Raw genomic sequence first — 19,399 nt, forward strand, 5'->3', positions numbered from 1 at the left:
ATGTATATATTTTTTTACATATATATATGTAGAATTCCTCACAGTATCTAGTCTGTGGTAGACCATAGTAGCCCATTCAATAATGCTTTGACCAATGAAGGAATGCCGATATATAAATGTAGTGCCAAGCTCCAGAGGTATTAGTTTCCTTCTCAGATTTATTAAAAAAAAGAAGAATCTTCCGTATAAAGTGATGGGAGAGAAAGCGGGTAAATGAGGCACGTGGGTGCGAGAGACAGGAAAGTGGCCTGGAACAGAGTCTTGAACAGAAGCTTGGATAAAACCCAGGGCTTTGGTGCTCTATCTAAGATGTTCTGGGGCTTTGCTTAAATAACCCAGAGTCTGGACTCCCCAGAGAGTTGGAAGAGCTAGCCAGTAGCAAGGTAGCAAAGAAATTGCGCAGTGCTCATTACAGTAGGGAACAAGAATAACGATTATGATAATAATGATGATGGCGATGGAGATGCTGATGATTGGGCAGTAGCCCCAGCAAAGCTTCCACCACGGGAGGAGGAATCAGTTTCCTTCTTCTCGTGGAGAGAGAGGTGTGTGGCCACCGAGGTGGCGCGGGGCCCCGGGCTCCCTGGGCCGAAGGGGCAGGGAGGGCCGGGTCAGGGAGGCTGGCCAACAGGCTTCAGGCTGGATGAGGGGAGGGAAGTCATTTCCAGTCTCTTTGGTCTTGACTGAAAACAAAGTGAGGGTCCCTGAGTTCTCCTATAAACGGTAATGATAACACAATTATCATGCAAAACAAAAATTAAGTTTAATGGTGCAAAGCCAGGGTGTACTGGGGAGGTAATTCATATTAATTATGTTTGGATTAAAAGCTTATTTCTTTTGTTAGCATCCGCAAGTAGAAACTTAGCTGTTAGAAAAAAATCCGCATATAATTACGGTCTCTTATGGAGGAGCAGTGTTGGACTTAATGGAGCATCCCTGCTCTCTTCAAGCTCCCGGAGAATGGTAATATTTCACATTTTATGAAACACAGAAGAAATAAATTACAGGTTTAATGATAAGAACTACTTGGACTCATAATGAAATCTGATTGGCCAGTTAATCCACCGAGACTCTCAGATGCGAACCATCCAAAAGGGGTAAAAATGATGAAAAATGAAATTAAATGGAAAACCCTTCACCCGCAGCCTCTTTTGTGAAGGCTGGGGAAGCGCTGAGCAGCAGGAGAGGAACCCCGGGGCGGAGGAGAAAATTCGCTTTCTGGGGTTGGGGGGGAAGAGAGCAGAACAAGGAAGGGGTTTCCCTCCTGCCCTCCCCAGATTTCCTGTGGGAATGAAGCCTGGAGATTTTGTGGGAATAAAGGGAAGGGGACTGGAGGAGGAAGGGAGGAAGGCGGGTTTCCCTGGTGAGAAAGCTGTGCAGACCCCCAGCAGGGCCTGGCCTCCAGTGGGAAATGCCAAGTCTGCATGAAGGGTAACTGGAGTTGGGCTGAGTTGATCCTATTTTCCACCAACAAGGAAATATTTTGCTAGGGGAGGAAGGTGAAGGTGTCCTCTGTTTCTAAGTGCAGGGGGCACTTCTGGGCCTGAGGCATGTTCCCCTGAGGGACTCCAGTCCTCCCTGTAGGCCCAGCTGGGCCCCTGTGTGCCTCTTCTGCCTCTGCCTTTGTTGTTGGCAGTCTCTTCGGCACCTTGGGGGTGAGCCCGCCTCTGTTTGGTGAGAGCTGTGACGACTGTCCATTTCTTTCTTTCTTTCGTTTTTTAATTTTTAAAAATTTTTTAAATTTTTTCTTTTTTTAAAGATTTTATTCGAGAGAGAGAGACTGCACAAGTTGGAGCGGGGAGAGGCAGAGGGAGAAGCAGACTCTCCACTGAGTGGGGATCCCGATACTGGGACTCAATCCCAGGAACCTGGGATCATGACTTGAGCTGAAGGCAGGCACTTAACTGATTGAGCCACCCAGGCTCCCCAGGACTGCCCCTTTCACTTTGAGAGACAGCAGGGCACAGCAGAAAGAATTTGGGCTTTGGAATCAGACAGGCCTGGGTTTCAATTCTTGCTCTGCCAATTATTTGTTGTGTGACCTTGGATAGGATATTTCACTTCTCAGTCTCAGGTTCCTCATCTGGAGACTGGGAGTGTTGTGAAGTTTCAATACGAATGAGAATTATATATGTGTAGGGCTTGAGACGTGCTAGGTGTTCAGAAAATAACCATGGCCACTCCCACTATTACTGTTGTAAATATGAGAAAACCTTCTTGTCTGGGGTGAGGCCTGCAAATCAGCACATGCCCACAAACCCGTAGGATAATCAGAGAAATAACTTTATAAGAACTTAAATGATTGTCCCAAGTGCTCTGAATCCTCGGATCACCAACAGTACCATCTCCCAGCCACGGTATGGTCTTCCTAGATTCCATACATGTAGGAAGTCCTTGAAAGACTCATTTTAAAAAAAATATTTTATTTATTTATTTAAAGAGAGTGGGGAGGGCAGGGGCAGAGGGAGAAGCAGGCTTCGCGCTGAGCAGGGAGCCTGATGGGGGGCTCGATCCCAGGACCCTGCGATCACGACTTGAGCCGAAATCAAGAGTCGGACGCTTAACCGACCGAGCCACCCAGGTGCCCCGAGTCTCGGTTTTGATATCAGGAACTATATGGCACTGTATGATTTAATGGAACCATGTGGGAACTGGAGCTAAATAAGACTTCTTCCATCCTCAGCTCTCCAGTTGTGAACCATCCATACCACCAAGCTCACCGCTGATGATGAAGTCCATGGGTATGGATGGGGGTGACTGTGCAAGGAGAGGGGAGTACTCATGGCGCTAGGTCCCCCTGGTCTTTGCCATCTGGTCATAATGCAGAGACCATGCACAGGGCCAAGGTGGCTGCAGTAAATTCCGAGGACTAGAAGCCATGGTTCCATCAGGGTGTCGGGCAGGACATACTGGGTAGGAAGTGAGGGTGTGGAATAGAAACTTTGCTGGGGAAAGCAGAAAAGTGAATTCCTAGAGCGCCATATTATTGGACAAGGCAGGTCCCAGCCCAAAATGTGGCTGTTGCACTGTGACACAGCACTGAGCTCCAGGAGTCTCTGAGAGGCTCTGAAGGGCCCTGTGGATTTCTGGAAAGTTCTTGTAGGGCCCCAGTCTCAGGCCCTCCCTGGTGCTGCCTTGTTCCAAGTCTCCCCTGGCTTGGTGGTCTGGGCACAACCCCTCTTAATGGTAGATGCCCAAGCTGGATCTTGGGGATCACCTGATCCTGCCCCTTCATTGAACAAATAGGGAAGCAGACATAACCCATGAACAGTGCTTAGAGCAGGGCCTGCCACATATAGATAATAAATGATAGCTGTCACTTTCCCTTAAGTGACTTGCTCAAGGTTCTTTAGTGCCCAGGCTGGAAATACCATTTGCCCCAGTGTTTGGTTATGTTTTTTTTCTTTTAAGACTTTATTTTTTAAAAGCAGTGTTAGTTTCATAGCCAAGTTGAGAGACAGACACTAATATTTTTCATATACCCCCTGTCCCCATACAGGCATAGCTTCCCCCATCATCAACAACCCCCACCAGCGTGGTACATTTGTTACAATTGATGAACTTGCATGTGCACATCATCACACAAAGATTCACATTAGGGTTCACTCTTGGCATTGTAAATTCTATGCATTTAGACAAATGTGTAAGGATATGTTTCAATTATCATAGTATCACACAGAATATTTTTACTGCCCTAAAAATCCTTTCTCCAATCATGGCAACCACTGATTTTTTACTGTCTCCATAGTTTGCCTTTTCCAGAATGTCACATAGTTGGAATCATATAGTATATAACCTTTTGAGATTGGCTTCTTCCACTTAGTAATATGCATTTAAAATTCCTCCATGTCTTTTCATTGCTTGGTAGCTCATTCCTTTTCATGCTGAATTGTATTCCATTGTCCAGATGTACCAGTGTTTATTTATCCATTCACCTACTGAAGGACATCTTGGCTGCTTCCAGGTTTTGGAGATTACATATAAAACTGCCACAAACACTTGTGTGTAGGTTTTTATTTGGAAACGGTTTCAACTCCTTTGGGTAAATATCAAGGTGTGTGACTGCTGGATCACATGGTAAGAGTATGTTTGGCTTTGTAAGAAACCACTGAGCTCTTTTCCAAAGAAGCCATGACATGTTGCATCCCCACCAACAATGGATGCGCGGGCCTCTTGCTCCAATTTTCGGTGTTGTCCTTGTTTTGGGTCTTGGCCATTCTCATAGGTGCGTGGTATATCTTGTTGTACCTCTCAGTTTTTGAGCACTTACTGTGCCAAACAACATGCTGGTACTTTTATGCACACTGTTACATTTAATTCTCCCCAAAACCCTTCAAGGGGGTGTCATTTTCAAAGGAGACAAGAATATCCAATGGGAAAAAGACAGTCTCTTCAACAAAAGGTGTTGGGAAAACTGGACAGCTACATGCAAAAGAATGAAACCGGACCACTTTCCTACGCGATACATAGAATAAACTCAAAATATATTGAAGACCTAAATGTGTGGCCTCAAACCATAAAACTCTTGAAGAAAACATAGGCAGTAAGCATCTTGACATCGGTTGTAGTGATATTTTTGGGTCTGACTCCAAGGGCAAGGGAAACAAAACCAAAAATAAAGAAATGGGACTACATCAAACCAGAAAGCTTCTGCACAGTGAAGGAAACCATCAACAAATGAAAAGACAACTTACTGAAAGAGAGAAGATATTTGCAAGTCATGTATCTGATAAGGGGCTAATATTTAAAGTATATAAAGAACTCATACAGGTCAGTAACATCACTCTCCTCAGGGCGATGCAGATCAAAACCGCAATGAGATACCACTTTACACCTATCAGAATGGCTAATATCAAAAAACAAGAGATAACAAGTGTTGGTGAAGATGTGGAGGAAAGGGAACCCTTGCGCACTGTTGGGGAATGTAAATTGGTACAGCCACTATGGAAAGAAAATAGTTTGGAGGTTCCTCAAAAAATTAAAAATAAGTCATTTAAAAAAATTAAAAATAAGTCAGCCATATGATACCAGCAACACTGGTATCTACCTGAAGAAAAGGAAACACTAATTCTAAAATGTTCATTGCAGTCTTATTTACAATAGCCAAGATATGGAAACAACCTTATGTCCATTGATAGATGAAAGGATAAAGAAGATGTGGTACACACACACACATACACACACACACCCACCCACACTGGAATATTATACAACCCTAAAAATGAATGAAATCTTGCCATTTTTGACAACATAGATGGAGCTTTGGGTATTATTCTAAGTGAAATAAGTGAGACAGAGAAAGACAAATCCTCCATGATTGCACTTATATGTGGAATCTAAAAAAACAAAACAAACAAACCAACCAAAACAAAACTTAGACTCACAGATACAGAGAACGGATGGGTGGTTGCCAGAGAGGAGGGGGTGAAATGGGTGAAAAGGATTAAGAGGTACAAATGTTCAGTTCTAAAATGAATAAGTCAAAAAAATATAACTTAATCATGGGGATGTGATGTACAGCATGGGAAATATAGTCAATAATATTGTAGAACTTTATATGGTGACAGAGGGTAAGCAGACTTCTTGTGGTGAGCATTTCACAATGTACACAAATGTCAAATCACTATGTACACCTGAAACTAACATGATGTTGTATGTCAATTATACCTTCATAAAAAACATAATATATATTTTAAAAAGTAGGTGTCATTTTTCCACTTTACTGATACGGAAAGGAAGACTCAAAGAAGTGAACTGATCTGATCAGGTAACTCCAAGTCTTCTGACTCCTAGTTTGGAATTCTCTCTACTTCACGGCTGGGGACAACTGTGTTCTCTTTCTTTTTCAAAGATTTATTTATTTTAGAGAGAGTGCACACATGTGAGTGGGGGGAGGAGCAGAGGGAGAAAGTCTTACAGCAGATTCCCTCCTGAGTGGGGAGCCTGAGGTGGGGCTCGATCTCATGACCCATGAGACCACAACCTGAGCCAAAATCAAGAGTCGGATGCTCAGCCAACTGAACCACCCTGGCACCTCTCTTATTTTTTGATATCAACAATTTACTAACTGGCAAATGATTTTCTTATTGTTTGTTCTTCTTATTGCTTTTAATAAATATGGATTGTAAGACATTATAATAAAGTTATAAGAAAATTATAAATAAATAACTTTTAAAAAGAAAAAAAGTTGGGATGCCTGGGTGGCTCAGTCGATTAAGCGTCTGCCTTCGCCTCGGGTCATGGTCCTGGGTCCTGGGATCGAGTTCAGCATCGGGCTCCCTGCTCGGTGGGGAGCCTGCTTCTCCCTCTCCCTCTGCTGCTCCCCCTGCTTGTGCTCTTTCTCTCTCTCTCTTTCAAATAAATAAATAAAATATATATATAAAAAGAAAAAAGTTATCAGTTGGTGAGTCTCCCCACCAAAAGGCTTTTGATGGCTTCTGTAAGTGGACCTTTGATCTTATGGTCTATGACATCCCCCCTGTTCACTAAAATGCTGTTAGGCTGACCACAGTGCTTCTCCTAACTTTTCCCAATCTAGCTGGCCATGCCTTGCCCTTGCACTTGGGGTGTTTGTGCTTGCATTTCCATCTGCCTGCCATGCTTTTCCCCCTAGCACCGCTCCCGTTATGGTCTGTCTCAATGCTCAGCTTCATTTTCTGCACGGTACTTATCACTCTGCAAAATTCTCTTATTTGTTTAAGAGTATAAACTTCAAGAAGGCAAGGGCTGTGTTCTTTTTTTTTTTTTAAGGTTTATTTATTAGAGAGAGAGAGAGAGCTCGAGTGAGCAGGGGGAGGGGTAGAGGGAGAGAATCCTCAAGCAGATTCCCCACTGAGCGCAGAGCCCCACGCGGGGCTCGATCTCACAACTCTGAGATCATGACCTGAGCTGAAATCCAGAGTCGGAGGCTTAACCTACTGAGCCACCCAGATGCTCCAGGATGTGTTCTATTAACTGCCATGTCCACAGGGTTGGCTGAGGGCCTGGCACAAGGTAGAGACTCAATAAATCTTTGTAGAAAGAGTGAATAAATGAATGAGAGAAACCCAATTCTGTCTCCATGTCCATTTTCAGCTGTGCTTCCCGGGTCCTCCTCTTGAATTCGTTCCTCTTCTTGCAGCTACCAAACCCTCTGTGCGTGTGGGTGCTCACGTCTTTGCACGGAGTGGGGGTACCCCACAGAACAGAAACACGCAGTGCCACCCTGCCCTTCCTGAAAAGTGGAAGCCCGGGGAAATTGTCTTTGGCAGCAGTAAGAAGCAATGACCTTCCTGCCTGTGACAAATACTTTTCCAGGTACAGTTCAGGTGTTGACGGGCCTCAGTCGGTTGCTCCAAGCTGAGCTCTTGCTGAGAAGGGAAGAAGTAGGGCTGGCAGGCTGGCACACACCTTCTCCCTGTCTTACCCCTGCCCAGGCAGCCTGTCCGGCTGTGGCGTCCCAGCAGCAGCCCCCGGGCGGGGGACCCAGTTTTCCCCTGGCAGATTGCTCTGCAGGGGCTGGAAGACAGGGCAGGGGTGAGGAGGAGGTCTCCCTTGAAGAAGTAACCTTCATTTCCGAACCTCCTGCTGGGACTCAGATCCCTGGCTCATGGTGCCGGTGGAGGTGGAGGGAGAAAATGCTGGGAACTGAAGAGATTCTGAGTACCCCCAGGATATCGGCCACATGGCCGAGGGCAGCAGAGAACTGTGGGTCGGAGCACAGACTTCGGGAGCCTGGCTGCCTGGATTGGATCTCAGCTCTGCCTTTTGCTAACCATGTGAACTTGGACAAATACCTTGAGCTCTCTGGCCTGGGCTCCCCTCCTGTAAAAAGGGCCGAAGAAAAGAACTTACCCCAGGGTTGTTGTGGAAAGGAAAGAAGTTAATATTTATAAAGTACGTGGAACATTGACTGGCATGTGGTAAGCTCTATATTGTAAGTGTATTTTATTGGTTAAATACGTAAAAATTATCACTATTACAGCTTCCATGTGGATGCTATTACACAGTTTGTACCACGCTCTCCCACAGAGGATGCCATTTGATCCTGTCTCTGTAATGGTGGGGAGTTTATTCCTTTTTCTATCCCTTCTTTCTCTCTTTCTGACTTCTTTCCTCCTCCCTCTCTCCCTTTTTCTCTTTCTTTCATCCCCTCTCTCTTTTCCCCTCAGATGAAGAAACAAATGGGAAGTGAACTGGTTTGTCCTGAACACCTACGTTTGATAGGTCCCTTACGTATTTCTTTAGTCCTCTTAAGACCTGTTTAGAGTGAATAGTATTCCATTTTTATAGATTTGAAAAGCGAGGCTCCTGCTTCTGAGTTCCATCCTAATACAAGTGGAATCTGAGAGGGAAGAAAATCTACTCTGCCCCAACTCCAGGCCGGACAGCTCCTCTCCCTGGGGTGTGTTGTGTCTTATGTCCCCGGCAGAGCTGTTAATTCTGTTCATCTAACCTATCATAAAACCCAAACAATTCAATTCTTTTCAAACTACCAAGCTCTTGGAGAATGGGACCTGCAAACGGGAGAAAGAAACTCTTTTTAAGTATAATTATGATTTACATTTCTCTAAACACTGGCATAGCAAGGCCTTGGCTGGTTTAATGAAGAGACTCATGTCTGGTCCATGAAGGGCAATCCCTTGGCCATGGCATTGTAGGCAACGTCGTGGGAAGAGATGGCTTCAGGGGGTGCGGGAAGACGAGGCTAGGGTAAGAAGATAGAAGGAAATGTTTAGAAGCAATCTGCTGTTAATGGAAATAGCCACATACAGTTTACATAGTCTGCTATAGAAATTTTTCCTTAACTAATGGGTTTGACATAAATTTGGGGGGAAGCAGAATAGGAGCTGATCTCAACATGATAGAGTTTGCATAGAAATGGACTTTTTTTTTTTAAGATTTTATTTATTTTTTGACAGAGAGAGACAGCGAGAGAGGGAACACAAGCAGGGGGAGTGGGAGAGGGAGAAGCAGGCTTCCCGCTGAGCAGGGAGCCCGTTGCAGGGCTCCATCCCAGGACCCTGGGATCATGACCTGAGCCGAAGGCAGACGCTAAACAACTGAGCCACCCAGGCGCCCAGAAATGGACTTCTTCATCAAAGACAATGACTCCTACATTTTTTAAAAGCTGGGACAACCCTGCATTAGTTTGTTCAGGCTGAATCCCATAGATGGGGGCTTAAACAAGAGGAATTTAATTTCTCACAGTTCTCGAAGCTAGAGGTCTAAGATTGAGGTGTTGGCAGGATTGGTTTCCTCTGAGGCCTCTCTCCTTGGCTTGCCGATGGCTGTCTTCTTCTGCTACTCCACATGGTTTCCCCTCTGTGCACAGCCCCCCAGTGTCTCTTCCTCCTCAAATAAGGACACCAGTCATCAATATGACACCAGTCATATTGGATTAAGGCCTACGCATACGATCATATTTATCTTACTTCTTTAAAGGCCTTATCTCCAACACAGTTCAGCCCACAACAACCGCTTTTGTTTGTTTAATTCTGATTGTCTGGTTTCATGCCTTCCTTCTCCTAAAAAGCAGAAACAAACACACTTATTTTTTTTAAGTGAAAGGAACGAAAGCACCTTTTATTAAAACATTTTTGAGACTTTCACAGCAAATTTTGAATCAACCAAAGATATACCTGGGAATGCTGCAAAATCCTGGCTGGGAATCATGGCTTTCTGGACAGCGAGGAAGGAAATAGATAGTACAGATATTAGGAGAGGTATATTTGAAACTGTTGAGGGCTTATTATCTGCCAAGTTAAATATATTGCTCAAGAGAATAACAAATACTCAAGTATCGTTGTTAAGCATATTGTCTAAGGTCACACTGTTCTTGAACAACAGTATTGGGATTTAAACCCGGAGTCTGAAACACAAGTCCAGCTTCTGTCCACTATACCGGGCCGAAGCATGACTGGTTTTCATAACACATGGCTATGTCTCTGGACCTATTTGCTAATCATTGTTCTGATGTGTGCAAAACTTACTGGGCAGCCATCCAACACAAACCCTATTAGGTGATCCACATAACAAGAGGGAACTATCACTGTCCTTTGGAGGAGCTGCTCATGTGATTTTAGTGGTCGGCTGACAATTAGACCCTGCCCTCCAGCCACAGGGGTGGGTCCATAGTAGATCAGGCCAATGATAATATCCTATCTCCATGACTACCGTGACTGGTTCAGGCGGTGAGCATGTGACACACATTGGACCAACCACAGTCCTTCTTGAGGATTTTAAAAACTGAAGGTGCGAGAGAGAAATTCTCTCTTTCCTCTGGGAGTGGGAGGGCAGGGCTGCTGGGATGTGGATCTGGGACCCTGGAGGCCATGCACTTACTTTCCCATGTGGAGAAAAGAATCTGCAGAAGGAGAGAATGAAGCCAACACACAGAAGAGCAGAAGCCCGAGATGGAGCAAGAGAACCCTGAAAACACTGTGGTCTCTGGCTCCAGCCATTGTTGTGGTCATGTGCTACCTTCTTCCCCTTATAGAAATTGTCTCTTTGGTCTATTAGCTTGGACCAGGCTTCTGTCCCTTATAACTGGAAACCCTGACCAGCATGACGCTGTTGAGTAGATCCATATGAAAGGAAGTGGTAGCGTGGTGTGAAGAGCGTGGAATACGTGGTTGGGTGGTCTGCTATGAGTTTGGATCTGATGGTTCGTTAAGTCCTTGATTTTGGAAAAGATGGTTTCTCAGAATTTTAGTTTACTGAGTTGTAAAATGTAGATAACATTAATACATGTTCTTTCAACCACCTAGAGTTCTTCCGAAGAGAAACTGAGGTAAAATAGGCAAGAGGGAAATGTTGTAGAATTCTAAGCAGGAGGTGATTAAAGAGTGACTTTGCCTCAAGACCTCAGAGGGGAGCTACCACTCTGGCTACTTGTGAGCAACTTCTGCCACAGAAGACTGACATTCTGAAAAATTATGAAACACTTGAAGAAAGCCTTCAAAATGAACAAGAGATGATAAACAAGTTCTTATGCAAAAGGAAACAAACAATAGAGCCAGCAGCACAGGCTTTTGCTTATTTATTTAATTTATTTTTAACTTTTTTAGAGAGAGTGAGAGAGCTTGAGTGGGGGAGGGGCGGAGGGAGAGGGAGAGAGAGAATCTCGAGCAGGCTCCCTGCTGAGTGCAGAGCCCACGACCCTGAGATCATGACCTGAGCTGAAATCAAGAATCAGATATTTAACCAACTGAGCCAGCCAAGCACAGACTTTTAAAACAATTATATTTAATATCCTTCAGGAGACAAAAGAGGCCACTATATCCATGAAACAAGAACAGGAAATTATGAAACAAGGACAAATTGTTTTTACAAAGGACCTGTCAAGGCACTTAGAAATGAACAATCTGATTACTGGAGACAGAATGGATACAGCCAGATATTCATTAAGAGACCATCAGGTGCTGGGGGCTGGGGATACACTGATGAACAAAAGCAGATAGGAGGGAGAAAGTCATTTATAAAATAACCACTCCAACAAATCTAAAAGGGAATGGGATGCCACCAGAGCCTGTGGTGGGTGGGGATAGGGTTTACTTAAGCAGGGAGAGCAGAGAGAGCACCCCCAGGGAAGTCATATCTGCTCTGAGGTCTCAAGCGTGAGGAGGGCTGACCAGCCAAAAAGAGAGGGTGAGTATTGCCTGCAGAGGGAGCAGACTGTGTGGTTGTGCGAGTAGAACAGAAGGCAGGTGGGCCCGGTGAGCAGGGCCAAGGGAGAGTGTGAGCTGTGGAGAAGTGAGGTTGGGCCTGGGGGGGGGTGGGGGTGTGGAGAAGGTCATGCCAATGGGGAGCCATTTTAGGTTTGGGCTTGAAGCAAACTTCAGTTAGGATGGTAGGAAAAAAAAATCTCTTCTGGCTAAAAGGGCTTTAAACCCCTCCTTCACCACCCGGTGTGCAGAATACTATTGCTCTGAGAGAAAAGGCAGCCTTCAAGTTTGAGGAGGAGAGCTTGATCATCATCCATCCTGCTCACAGTCAGAGTTTTACGGAACCCGGGGGAAGTGAAACCACCCACAGAAATCCAGCGACAGAAATGCCCAGAGACTGGGCAGCCGGGGATGGCAGATGAAGTGAGGCCAGATTGAGGCTGGGCGGCCACCAGAAGTCATGTGCACGCTGAAGCTAGACCAAGTCCAGAGCTGGAGGGAGGGCATTAAAGCACCCTCCTCCTAAAGATGCAGGCTTGGCTTAAGCGGAGGGGCGGGGGGGAGGCGGGGGATGGGGAGATCGACGAGAGAGAGAGGGCACACTTAATGTACAATGACTTTTTAGTTCTCTGTGAGGCCTTGCTGAGCTCGTATTTTTCTGTTCTTTAGGTTTCTGTGAACTTCCTTCTATGGGGCTGCTTGTATATTTACAACGAACCCCTTTTTAATCTCCTGAGAAAAGAAAGCAAACTAAAGGGCATGGTAATGGTTTCATACTTAAAGCCTGCCCTGCTCGCAGGGAATAAGTCAGGTCTGAGATTTATAACAAGGGCTTTCAAAGAAGAGGCTTAGGCAATTTTGCCCGAAGCAAGGGGTAGGAGCAGAAACCGGGGGAACTGAGATCTGATAATGCTGTAATCTTGATAGCCAGTTACGGGTCAATATGTCAATATGTTTGGTCCTCTGTGTTGTGTTCAGTTTTCATGGCAAAGCGTGAGCTCAGTCTTTACCACAACCTTTTCACAGCTTCATGAAGACAAGAGAGCAAGTTTTTTAAAGAATTGCCTCTCCTTGGGGTGCCTTGGTGTCTCAGTTGTTAGCGTCTGCCTTCTGCTCGGGTCATGATCCCAGGGTCCTGGGATCGAGCCCCATATCAGGCTCCCTGCTCGGCGGGAAGCCTGCTTCTCCCTCTCCCACTCCCCCTGCTTGTGTTCCTGCTCTCACTATCTCTCTCTCTCTCTGTCAAACAAATAAATAAAATCTTAAAAAGAAAAAAAAAAGAATTGCCTCTGCCTTTCTGTATATCTGTATGTGGAGCAAACCAGAAGGAGGCTAGGACAGCAGGAAGTCTTTGGAATGACAGTGATAGAAGGACTGGTTGCTCGCTCAGGATTGGTAGGTTTGTATATGAGAGACGTGCTCTGGGTGAGTCCATTGCTATTTCTAAGAAAAGGCTAGCCCTGGGAGGGACAGTCTCCCCACAGCCAGCAAGCTTTCTAAGATGTCAATATATGTATACGGATAAGTGTCACATGGATGTATCTGTATATTTATGACACTGAAGACGTATGTCTATAACTTAAGATATCTTAAGGTATATTATACACACACACAACTAAACAATGTGTGAATAAGGACCACTTGGTTAAAAACATTAGGAAACACTCATAGAGATTCAAAATGCACACTAGTACGTTAATATACAGTAAAGAGGTTGATCGAAATGTACTGAACTCAGCATTCCCCAAATTCATTTGATGCTGAAAACTTTTTTATTTATTTATTTGAGAGAGAGAGCGTGAGTGAGCATGAGTAGGGGGAGGGGCAGAGGGGGAGGCAGAAGCAGAGGTGAAAGAAAGAGGCGAAAGGAAAGCCTGAACCAGAGCCTGTATTGGGGTTTTTGTAGGAAAGACAAGGCAGGGGAAAACATACAGTGCAGGCTGGGCTGGTTTGAATACCTGGTGGGCTTTGGCCATAGGGGTGGTCTCTAGTTGTCTGGTACCCGGCTCTGGGGTGCGTTAGAGCAGAGGACAATTGGCTGTGTGAGGGAGTTAGAGGAAGGGTGGCTGGTTTGATGTGAAAGACGTGCTCTGGGTGAGCCCTTTGCCTGCTAGTTCTGGGGGAGGGTTTGGCTCTCTCTGGCCAGCAAGCTTTTTAAGATGTGAGAACATTATAAAACAGGGGTGCCTGCGTGGTTCAGTGGGTTAAGCATCAGATACTTGATTTCAGCTCAGGTCATGATCTCAGGGTCGTGGGATTGAGCCTCGAGTTGGGCTCTGTGCTCAGGATGAAGTCAGCTTGTCCCTCTCCCTCTGCCTTCTACTCTCCCCCAATTTGTGTGACTGTGTGTGCTCTTTCTCTCAAAAATAAATAAGTAAAATCTTAAAAAAAAATCATAAAATACAGACAATAAAAAACATGATTAATATAGTCACATAGAGACATTTTGGAAGAGTGTACTTGGATTGATTTCTAAAGTCAAGATTTTGGAGACCAAAGTGGGCAAAACCAGCAGTTCCTGTTAATCAGAGTCTAGTGAGGAAAACAGAAGTCAACCTAGGTATTTCAAAAAGAGGCTATTTAATACAGGGTATAGATTACAAAGATCTTGGAAAGTCAAAGAGTAAAAGAGAGAGTGAGAGATTAAAATAATTCAGAGATAGTCTAGGGTTGGAGGACTACAGGGTGCTGATGGGGTTTCCAGAAGCTAAGGTGGGTCATTAGGCGGATCACAGCCTCAGAAGCTGGGCTAATGTAAGAAACACTATCAGAGGAAGGCAGGGGATGAGTGGAGAGATTGAGACAGAGGGAGAGGGGGAAAGAGAGAGAGAGAGAGACAGAGGAACAAAGACGTTTCCCCTCCTCTCAGATCTTGATTCTCCTGCCAGTTTGGCAAAACCTAACAGGAAGCCAGCTGCCTGAGGAAGCTGGAAAAAGTAGTTTGCAGACTTCCAGCCCCATTATCGTAGAGGGCAGTTGTGGGACAGAGATAACAGGCAAAAACCTGCCACACTTAACAGAGCTCGATGTTGTCTGGGACAGTTTCGTAGTGAGTTTCACAATTACTAGTTTTTATTATGTGGCTATCGTTCTAGTCTCAATGAATCTTTCAAATAATCACTTTGACCCGTACTTCCCTCTAAATTAAATCAGTCGTTTGACTAATCAGTGTGATTGTTTATTGCCACGGTACTCTAAAGGAGAACGTGTATAAACAAGCTTTTTTGGACTACTCAAATGAAAGGAAAACGTATGTGTACAAAGAAGTTCTTAACAGCAAAACTTATCATAGGAAAAGAGAAACACTTGCAAACAATCTAAATGTTTAAGAACAGGTGATGAGCTAAGAGAATTTTAGTATATTATTTTGATTATTATGTAGCTATTACAAATAATAAGTGTGGGCTTTATGCAACGAAGCCCATTCTTCTAACCAAAATATATTGAGCACTTAGTATGTGCCAGGCCCCATAATTAATGATAGGCATAAAAAGGCAATGGGACGTGGTCCCCTGTTCTTATGGCATCCATAATCCCATGGAGGAGACAGCCTTATAAATATGAAAACGAGTTTACAAATTACATAAGAAATTAGAATGGCAAATTTTTATGTATACAAATTTTCTATAATGAACGTGCCTTATATGTGTAATAAAAGTAGTACATTCTTGTAATATAGTTTTTTTACAACCATGTAAAAAAATACATATATAGTTATTGGGAGAGAACACAAAAGAGTGAGAAGAGTTGTATTAGAGTAATCCTACCGTGAGGGTTAATTGTCTGTGTCTACTTGACTAGAGTACCCAGTGATTTAGTCCAGCACTGATCTAGGTGTTGCTGTGGAGGTATTTTTAAGATGTGGTTCACTTCTACAATTGACCTTATATAAAGGAGCATACTGTTGATGAGGCAGGTGGGCCACATCCAATCAGTTGAAGGCCTTAAGATCAAAAGCTGAGCTTTCCCTGAGAAGTTCTACCTCAAGATGGCAGCAATTAACTCATGCCTGAGTTTCCAGCCTTCTGGCCTGCCTTATAGATTTCGGACTTACAATTCTCCACGATTATGTGAGACAATTCCTTAAAATATACCTCTTTATTTCATATATGTATATGTATAGATATGTATAAACATGCACACACATGTACCTCCTATGGCTCTGTTTCTCTGGAGAACCCTGACTGATACACCACTAAACTTTTCTCTTTTGAACAGTCCTTAGGTTAATGTTGGTTTAATTATATAAATTTTGCTAGTGTTTTCTGTCCTTAGTGTAACTAGACTCCTCTTTGACACCTTTTCTCAGCCCTCCAACAATGTCTTCCTACAGTTAGCCCATAGGGACCACAGGCCACAGTTGGTCTGCGTAGAGGCAGGATCTAATGAAGATGAAGGCCAGACATCTTAGCTCGCACGTTTTCTTTTTCGCCTCTACACTGGCTACTGAGCAATGTCGAGGGCTGCTCTCTGTCTCAAGGCCAGAGCAGCTCATCAAGGGACAGCTGGCCATCAAGGACAGCCTCTTAGGTAACAGGGAGCACAGAAGTCCCAGGAACACTGGTTGGTGTGCCACCTCCGGAGTTCCTTGATCTCATAAAGGGATTGGAGAACGAACTCTGTTCAGTTCTCTAGCTCAAAGCACGATCTGTATTGCTTGAAAGGTAGCGCCATTGGTAGGGGACAGGCTCAACTACTTTCTGGCTGTGTGACTTTACCCAAGTTGACATAACCCTGCCATGACTCTGTTTCCTCATCTGTAAATGGCTGTTTAGTCAAAGCTGCAGGACTGTACATTTCCTAGCACACAGCCGTGGTCCCACTCCTGGCAGTGGCTCTTACCATGATAAGCCAGAGGGCGAGGGCCAATTTTGGAAAAGACTTCTGGCACATGGCAGCCTCCTCAGAAATAGGGATCTGGGGCCACCGCCACCTCCCAGATCTGACTGAGACGAAAGACACACACAAAGCACAGTGAACCCTTGAAAGAAACATGGATTTTTCTGTCATTTAAAAATCACTACCGGGGCGCCTGGGTGGCTCAGTCGGTTGGGCGACTGCCTTCGGCTCAGGTCATGATCCTGGAGTCCCAGGATTGAGTCCCGCGTCGGGCTCCCTGCTTGGCGGGGAGTCTGCTTCTCCCGCTGACTCTCCCCCCTCTCATGTACTCTCTCTCTCAAATAAATAAATAAATCTTAAAAAAAACCCCAAAACACTACCATGTTAGCAGACCATAATAGATTACTCAACCCTACAAATAAGTAGAGAAAATTTATCATCACCCAGAAATTTTGTTTTTGGGGTTGCCCGGGGGGCTCAGTCAGTTAAGTGTCCGCCTTCGGCTCAGGTCATGATTCCGGGGTCCTGGGATCCAGATCCTGGTCAGTAGTTAGGGCTCCCTGCTCAGCAGGGAGTCTGCTTTTCCCTCTCCTTCTGCCCAACCCCCATTCCTGCTTTCTTTCTCTCAAATAAGTAAATAAAATATTTAAAAAAATAAAAGAAATTTTGTTTTTGCAATTTTCCCTTTTCCCAGAAGGTACGCAGGCAGTAAATCGCCCTCCCCCCCTTCCTTCCTTAACTTGGCACTTTGTTTTTAATTATCTCGGGCAGGTGAACAGGTGCCTATTTGCACTGCAGTAACCAGATTCTCCTCGGCCAGGGACCCGACTCTAGTCAGTTTTATGTATCTGCATGTGGATTATCCACTTAATGAAGCATCTGCCAGGAAAGTTTTAATCCCAGCCTGGCTTTCTCCTAGCATCCCCCTCTCCCCTCTCCCTCCTCCCCCACTCCTTCAGCCCTCACCCAGCTGATGTGGGCTTAGGAAATGCAAACTAATTTTAAAATTCGCTGGAGCAAAACATGATTAGAATGGTTAAGTCTGCTGCCAAAAATAAAATCAGCTAATGCATTCCATATATTTAGATTTCCAAAATTAAGTTGAAATGATGCTTAGTTCATCCAAAGTTTGGGTTTATGCACATCACCCCATATCTCTGTTAGCTGACCCTACTTTTTCTGGCAGTGATGTTGGTTCTCCTGTAAATGGCATCACCTTTCCCATATTCCACGGCAATGTTTTTACTCTCCGATCCTGCTGAACGTGAGGGTGGGATCCCTTTTCAAGATGGTGGAGAAGAGGATCCTCGGAGCTGGGGAGGAGGACAGGAGAAGAGACCCTGCATCTCCGTCTGAACCAAGGCCGTCCCATTCTCTGGTCCCCTCTTCCCAGCCTGGCCGGAAAGTCAGGAGTCCAGCTGGGGCACCAGGTGCGGGCATTGCAGGAGATCCAGTTAAGACTCTGAAGACGTGTTGCTGCCTTCAAGGAGCTCACAGTCTCTTGGGGGGAGACAAAATCCACATAGCGGCATAGCACACACTACAGAATCGAATTAATTGCCAAAATGTTGTGACATAGACTCTAAGGAGAAACTCAAGGGACAGATCGACAATGAGGCCAGAATCATTTTCATGATGGAGGAGGTGTCCGAGTTACCAGTAGGCTAGATCAGGGGCAAGGGAAGGCGTTTCTGGCCAAAGAAGCAATCTGAGCCAGTTGGAGAATACAAACAGGAGCAAGGCAGATGTGGGATGGCAAAAGAAGCCAGCCTGACTGGACCAGAAACACCAGGGGAGGGACTTGTGGGAAATACAGGTGTGTCAGGACCCTTAGGTACAAGGAATAGAAAACATCTGGTCTAATTTAAGAAAAAAATGGGAATTTATTTTTTTTTAGGGTATAAGGGAGTCTCCTGGGACATGAGATAGAGTCCAGCTTACCATACTTGGACATATTAAAATATCTTACGATGACTTTTTACCCTTGTAGACTTCTCCTCCACAATTCCTAACTTATTTTTTCCATGTCCTTCCTCACATTTTTTTCTCCTTAAGAAAGAGGTCCATGCTGAACTTCAGTCAGTGGATCCTTACTCCTGGAGAAGTCTTGTGCCCCATACTAATTGAGTGGTGAATGAATGACCATTTATGTGTTCTAAGAGAAAATAAAGTGTTTAAATATGTTAAAAAAAAGAAAGAGGCTCTTTTGGATAACATGTTTTCTTTCTTTATATTCTCTTTGTCCTTCTGTTGACTAACTTTGGTATTTCCCTTCTTTTAATACATTAGAAAAATGCCCCAAGAGTCTTATCTTTTAGTGAAGGCAAGACTTCCTTTACATGAAATTGAAATTCAGCTTTTGTTTGAATAATGGAGAGCTCACAGCTTTGTAAGGCATCCCATTTCATTGTTAGCTTAATTTGTTGGGGAGTTCATTCTAAAATTATAATGATTTAATTGCATGAGTCCCCACTTGTTTATACTCAACTTCAACAGAGAGCTTTGAGTCTGTCATTCTTTTGTTCAAACTCCCCACATGGTGCTCTACCACCTTATAAATAAAGAAAAAAAGAAGGAAAGAAAAGAAAAGGAGTATTTATTTTATTTAGACAAGGGAGTCTCTTGGGACTCAAGGACCCAAAGGGTGCATGGAAAATCGTATCAGGATCCAAGAAGCTCTTCCGAGTCTCTCCTCTGCGCCTCTCTGCAAATGTATCTGCTCTGGCATCTGGGTTTTTGGTTCTTTTTTTTTTTTTTTTTAAGATTTTATTTATTTTATTTATTTGAGAGAGAGAGAGTGAGAGACAGAGAGCATGAGAGGGAGGAGGGTCAGAGGGAGAAGCAGACTCCCTGCTGAGCAGGGAACCCGATGCGATGCGGGACTCCATCTGGGGACTCGATCTGGGGACTCCAGG

The sequence above is a fragment of the Mirounga leonina genome, unplaced genomic scaffold (genome assembly GCF_011800145.1).
Source record: "Mirounga leonina isolate KUSES-001 unplaced genomic scaffold, KU_Mleo_1.0 Mir_128, whole genome shotgun sequence".
Lineage (NCBI taxonomy): Eukaryota > Metazoa > Chordata > Mammalia > Carnivora > Phocidae > Mirounga > Mirounga leonina.